Below are 7,076 nucleotides of genomic sequence, written 5' to 3' on the forward strand. Positions count from 1 at the left end.
CCGCCATCTTCCGCCAGCCGCGCGCACCCGCTCCGCTCACGCGTCACTTCCGGCGCCCGCCCCCTCCCGCCTCACACCGCAGACCCCCTCCCCCGGCAGCCGTCAGGGGCTCGCGCGACGCCCCGCCCCTCCGGGGCCGCGTGGGTCGTGCCTGTCAGTGGGTCTGCGCTGAACACCCGCAGCCCGGGCCTGGTCTGCGCACAGTCGGGCAGCTGCCCGGGGGCCGGGGACGTGCCTGCGTGGGGGGAGCAGCTGAACCCCCAGACTGACGGGCTTACTCCGTTGTGCAACCTTATGAGCTTCACTCGAGCTTTGCTCGGCTGAGATTTGGAACTGATCTGGTCCTTGCGGGAATATATAGATAAATAGATATATATGGAGAGAGGGAGATCTCCCTATATATAGAGCTATAGCTATATATAGAGAGAGAAATGGAAGATGGATAGATATAGATATCCCCCAAGGAATATATATATAAATCTTTATAAACTTTTGAACTTTGTGCACCCAAGTTTTGGAACTGATCTGGTCTTTTGAAATAGACATACACATGCACGCGCATTTGTATATCACATGGACATTCATATATAGGTGTGAGCAGAGTTTATAAGCGTGTGTGTGTGTGTGTGTGTGTATATATATATATGAATCTGTGTTCCAAAATTCAGCTGAACAAAGTTCAGGAGTTTATAGATAGATAGATATGAATGAGTGTGCTTATATATTCAAATGCCAAGTCAGTACCAAAAGGCAGCTGAGCAAAGCTTGAGTTTATAAGCAGATATCTCTATATATATTGATATCTTTCCATCTATATATCTCTATATACATACAGATATATATGAATACAGTGATTTATATCTATATATAGGTATATAGCTAGATAGCTATAGGCTATCCACCTATACACACACAGAGATATATAGGAGTACAGTGATTGATATATATCAATCAGTATTCATATATATCTATATGTGTATATATAGGTGGTTAGCCAATACGTATATATAGATATCTATCTATCTATCTATCTATCTATATACATATAAATGTAGTGATTGATATATATATATAGCTGCTTATTTTAACCCATCCTGGATGGTGCCCCCAGATGTAAGCAGTGGCAGTGCATAGTCCCATCAATTTACATGAGCAACCTCAGCATTCCCAAATGCAGGTCACCAACAACAAAGGAGGTATGTCTAATAAGGATATTGCTATACTGAAATATACACTGTATTCATCCTTAGCGTAAAAAAAACAGTATGTGTGCCCTTCCAGAAATTGATAAAACTTGACAGATACTAAATCGCTTCTAAGTCTATACCAGGATTTGACAAAAACATAACATGAGTCTGCAGAGTTTCATGCTACACTCACTTCATTGATTGAACTATACAGCTGAATTGATTTAGGAGGCTTCTTTAACCATTTAGAATGGAGTTCTGCCCTACCTTCAATGTTTTTGTATGGCAACCATACTAAAGTATTACATCATATTCCCATTATCCTCAGTGTGTCCGAATAACAGGTTTTCATTGTGGATTTCCCAGTGGTAAGATAATTTATAGAATATAATGTCTACAACAGATTGATTAAAAGTTAGGTATTAGGAAATATTTTTCATGTCCATGTGCAAAATTAACATAATGCAGGATCATTTACATCTTATTTATAGCATTATCTTTTCTTATAACATATGATTGTCCTTTTTATATTTGAATATGTTTCTTTAAAAACAGAGTATCAGGAATATCCATCCCTATGTGTAAAAAAAAATCCAATACTTGCTTTGGGAAAGGAGAGTGGCCGTTAGTGTTTATGAGACTAGGTGACTATGAGCACTGATGAGATAAGTATCACACATCAGTTTTGGAATAACTTCTATCATCAGGTCTCCATTGTAGGGACTGACTGTGTATTCCCTACCTATAGGTAACCCTTCTAATCCATGCAGTTCAGGGCCCTGCAGGTTATAATTCATAAGCGGAAAACTAATTAGCTCAGTATCTTTGCTATAATCCTGTTTGTTAATAAAGAAGGCTCAAAACCCTGTTTCCATGACCACAGGAAGAATCTTTGCTCGTTTCTCCAAGCCATTTTCACCCAACACTCAGCCCATAACTCCTCTCTAGACTTTCCTCTCAGACCTATCTGGCTTTCTGCTCCTTCTGTGCATTTGTCTGAGCTGTTTCTACTACTCCCCTTTCTTGTATGAGTTTTTCGAAAAGCAGTACCAAGCTGTGCCCCTCTCCTAAGTCATTTAGTAGACTCACATGTAACTTTGTTTTGCAGTGACACACGTTGACAGTACCAGCTACTATTGTTTCATAAAGGAGCTTAGCCAACCACAATTCAATTAATCTTATATGAAGGACTGCAGTTAAATCCATCAGCTTAATGTTTTGCCTGTCTCATAACACTACCTATATCTCCTCTATTTATTTCAATTGGAATTTCACACACAAGCCTGTACCTGAAAACACATGTATGTACATGAGTGTCCCCTTTTATTTCAATGGGATTGTACAAATGCATAAAATTGCAAATGTTGTAGTAAGCAAGGAGATAAAGAACATTTGCAGGATCGCATTTTTTGGACTACAAAAAACCCACTCAGATTGTAAGTGAAACCTTCCCTGGATTTCCCTCAGTATGGAGCGTAAGATCAGGATTGTAGGTTAAATAAAGCAGCAGAGGTGCTAAGTGGTGTAGCAGAAGATTTTCACTTTCCAGTCTCATATCTTAGGCCTAGTCCATACTACAAATGTCGCTTGAAGGTCTACAGCTCTGTGTGAGAAACCCTTAAGGACATGCACTCTCATAGCCTCTCTGCAGTGCCAGGACCCTCCACTCTCCTGGCAAAATAAGTCCACCTGTGCCAAGCAGGGCCAAGCACCTGTCACTGCCCAGCACCTGGCTGAAAGCAGGAGAAGACACTCATGTATATTCAGCTGGCTGCCACAGTCCCATTCAGCTGCAAGTGCCTTCCCAGGGTGCACGCTGGTGGCACAGCTGCTGTATTGGAGACACTCAGATCTGCAGTGGCACATGGTGGCTTTGTGGCAGCTGCTGTTCATCAACAGAAGTCTTGACAGCTCAAGCAGATCTATGCAGGCAGACCCTATAGCACTGTTAAGCCTCCAGGCCAGATTAACTGCTGTACAGTTAAGACCCTGGCATTGTTTTCTGGCATCTTTTAATTGGGGTTACCAGCTCCTAAAAGTATTACCAGTATTACCTGCTCCTTGTTCTGGGCTGGAACCAGAAGGTAAGTGGCCATAATGGGTGGGAGCAGGGAAGGCAGTGGTAGGGGACAGAGGCAGCAGGGGAGGGAAAGGTGGGCAGTGGCTCCAGCTGTGACTCTGACCCCAAGTTCTGGTGGGAGTTGGAGCTGCAGTAGCTGCATCTGCATCTTCCCTGCCCCTGCTGATATGAGTATGTAAAACAAGCTGTTTATATCTGGGAGGTAATAACTTCCTTTATGACCAGTACAAAACAACATACAAACTCCATAACTAATACTAATTAGAATAGGAGCATGGAGAAAAAGGTTTAAATATAGAAGTAGTATCAGGCAGACGGCCAGCAAGAGATTACTAATATCTGTTTATGTTTTATAATAGCAACAAATTAAATGACCTGATACCATCTGGATGTACTCATTGTTAACAGTGCTGCCAAATTTGTAAATCAGAAACATCATATTAAAATCTAAAAAATTAATATACATCATAACAAGTGTAAGCAAAAGGTAAAGGAATTTTTCACCCTTAATTCATGATCATATTGTCATACACAGCATATTCTAATATTATAAAAGCCTAAGTCTGTCTGTCTGTCCGTAACGCTTTATTCACCCTCTGATTGGCTGACGGAAACAGCCAGTCAGAGTGCTCCAAGTGTGGGGGAGTGCTGCCATGATTCTGAAGCTGCACTGAAGACTGGACAGAGGGTGGGGGAGCTGGGGTCAGCAGCACTGACCTCGGTTCCCCACCCTGCTCCCTGCTAGCGGCACCGAGGACTGTACTGCTGGGGGGGAGCCAATTGCCCGTCAAGAATGATGCGGGGGGAACGGGCTAGGATGGCGTGCCACCACCTAACACCCCATGCTGCCACTGTTCTGCCTCTTGCAGGGAGTAGGGTGGGGGAGCCGAGGCCAGTGCTGCTGGCCCTGACTCTCCCACCCACTGTCCAGTCCTCAGCATGGCTTCGGAATCATGGTGGCTCTCCCCCACGCTTGGAGCACTCTGATTGGCTGTTTCTGTCAGCCAATCAGAGTGTAAATAAAGCCTTATGGACAGACAGACAGACAGACTTAAGCTTTTATAATATTAGAATATTTCCATTTCCTTTATTGGCACCTGTTAGAACTTCCAAATTCCATTGCAGAATCGCTCCCCCCTGTTGTTAGGCACTTGTCTTTGGAAGCACAGTCATGCACATAGCCTATTCTTTGTGAGCCTGTGTTCATGAAGAACAACACCAAGACAATTTAAGGTTTTCTGAAGATGGAAAATTGATTTGATATGAAAACCACCTTTCAAAGAATGCTTTGGATCTTCCTGAACTATGTTACATTTTGGGCACTCTAACAATCATCTCTCAAGCTTAACCTGTGGACCAAATTTACTGTACAACTGTTGTAATTTTTTTACACATATGGCAACATTGATATAATCACATTTTGACCTGCCAGCTTTCCAGTGTATTATTTGTTACACCCATTTACTGTGTCTGGTCTTAAATTAGACCCTTAGTCCTGCTGCTCTCCCATCTGTACTAGCAGATCTGGGTGTCTGCACACATTTGATAGCAGAATTCAGCCTCAATCCTGAGTAGGGCCTTCAAAAACTACAGCATTGACATATACCATGTCTAATCAATAATACATATTAAAGACAAATTACAACCTCTCTTAAATAGTAATCAGATGAGTTGTTTTCAAGAATAACAGCAGTAGCAACAAGAGAGCTGTCTATAGACTCAAACACAATGACCCTCCTTAAACTGTTTATTTAACTCAACTCCTGTAAAAGACTACTCTTTTTACATTAGACATGCCACATGATTTCCAATCCAATGGCATACAACTGCCTTTTCAGCAAAAAGGTGCCCCATTCCTTAGATTGTAAACTCCTTGGGGCAGGGACTGGCCTTTACCTGTGTACCTGTAAAGCACCTAGGTCCCCTACTACACATTCAAATTAAAGCTGGATAAAAAACAGTTACAGAGTTGTTACACATTTTCAAGCACTAACTTTATAGCTGGTTGGCTCTTTTTACAGCTGGATAGTCATTTTTTATCATGTGTTAATTACTTTGCACATGTGGAGGATCTAGGTGTATTGCCTGATTCACCAGTGAATTGTGATAATCATTCTGCACATGCAGCTCATTTTACTCTGCACACATGGCTGATCTAAATGTTTTGTGCGGTCCACCAGTGAACTGTGTGGTATTTACTCTGCATGTGTGGTCCATCTAAATGTATTGTGAGATTCCCAGTGAATTGTGTGTTGATTACTTTGCATGCGTGGCTGGTCTCAATGTATAGTGTAATTCCACAGGAAATTGTGTGATAATCTGTTCATGCAGCCAGTCTACATTGATTGCACGATTCACCAGCGAACTGTGCGATCATTACTTTGCTTGTGTGGCCAGTCTAAATACATTGCACAGTTTGCCTGTGCACTGTGCAACAATAACTTTGCACATGTGGTCTGTCTCATTTTGCACGTGTAGCCAGTCTAAATGTATTGTACAATTCCCCAGTGAACCACACGATAAATTAATTTGCACGTGAGGCCTGTCTACAATTATTGCACGATTCACCAGAGAATTGTGTAATCATTACTTTGCATGTGTGGCTGGTCTAAAAACATTGCACGGTTCACCTGTACACAGTGCAACAATTACTTTGTGTGGCTGGTCTAAATGTATTGTGCAGTTGTCCAATGAACCACGCGATAAATTACTTTGCACGTGTGGGCTGTCTACATTTATGGTGCGATTCATCCCTGAACTACGTAAGGGATGGACTGTGCAGCAGGGGCCTAGCACAAGGACTGCTCTGGCACTGCAGAGAAAGAAGTAAGGACAGGTGGACTGAGTGTGGAAGAGCCCCTACAGGGCAGAGGAGAGAAGCAGCAGTGACAGCCTGTTAAAGAAAAAAATCTCAGATACAGGTTGTAGCCATGTTGGTCTACAGTAGTGGTTCCCAACCTTTTTTTTCCCCGTGACCAGCTGCTGGGAGTGGAGCGTGGCAGTGGCTTGGAGATGGAGGAGCTCCCAGCACATGGCATGGCTCATCTTTTCTGTGTGGCACCACCAGCATTACCCCCGCGACCCTCATTTGGGTTGTAACACAGTGTTGGGAACTGCTGGTCTACAGGCAAAACCAGTGAGAACTCTTGGTAGAAGCAGTATCTTTTATTAGACTAATTAGATATTTGCAAAAAAAAAAAAAAAATCCTTTATTTGCAAGCTTTCAGGCTCAGGTGCCCTTCCTCAGGCAGAAGAGAATACAAAGATTGTAAAATGTCTCCCAGGTATAAACGCAACTTCATATCGCTCGGGAAAATTAAAGGAAGCTAGAAGTCCTCCGGGGGAAATAAACTGCTCCGACTTTTATTTGAGCTTAGTTTGCCTCAAACACACTTTCCTACCCAGGGGAATTGATAACATCCTTCAACTCTCCTTTGCAATATGAAGTTTCATTTTTACCTGGGAGAAGTTTTACAACCTCCGCATTCTCCTTTGCCTGAAAACTTGCAAATAAAAGATTTTTTTGTTTATTGCAACTATCTAGTGGGTCTAGTAAAAGATATCACCTCTACCAAAAAAGCAACTACGGATGACGTAAGAAGCTTTTTACAAATGAAGCTCTGGCCTTTACAGAGAAAGGCTCGAAGAGAGAAACGCGGGGCGGGAAAGCAGCCCCATCCCCGCCCGAGGCGGAGCAGCAGGACTGTACTGATGATAAGCACCAACACCTCCCTCAGTACCACTCGGCCTGCAATCGCTACGGCCCAGCGCCGCCAACAGCCCATGCCCCGGCGCACGTGGCCGCAGCG

The sequence above is a fragment of the Alligator sinensis genome, unplaced genomic scaffold (assembly GCF_000455745.1).
Source record: "Alligator sinensis unplaced genomic scaffold, ASM45574v1 scaffold1321_1, whole genome shotgun sequence".
NCBI lineage: Eukaryota > Metazoa > Chordata > Crocodylia > Alligatoridae > Alligator > Alligator sinensis.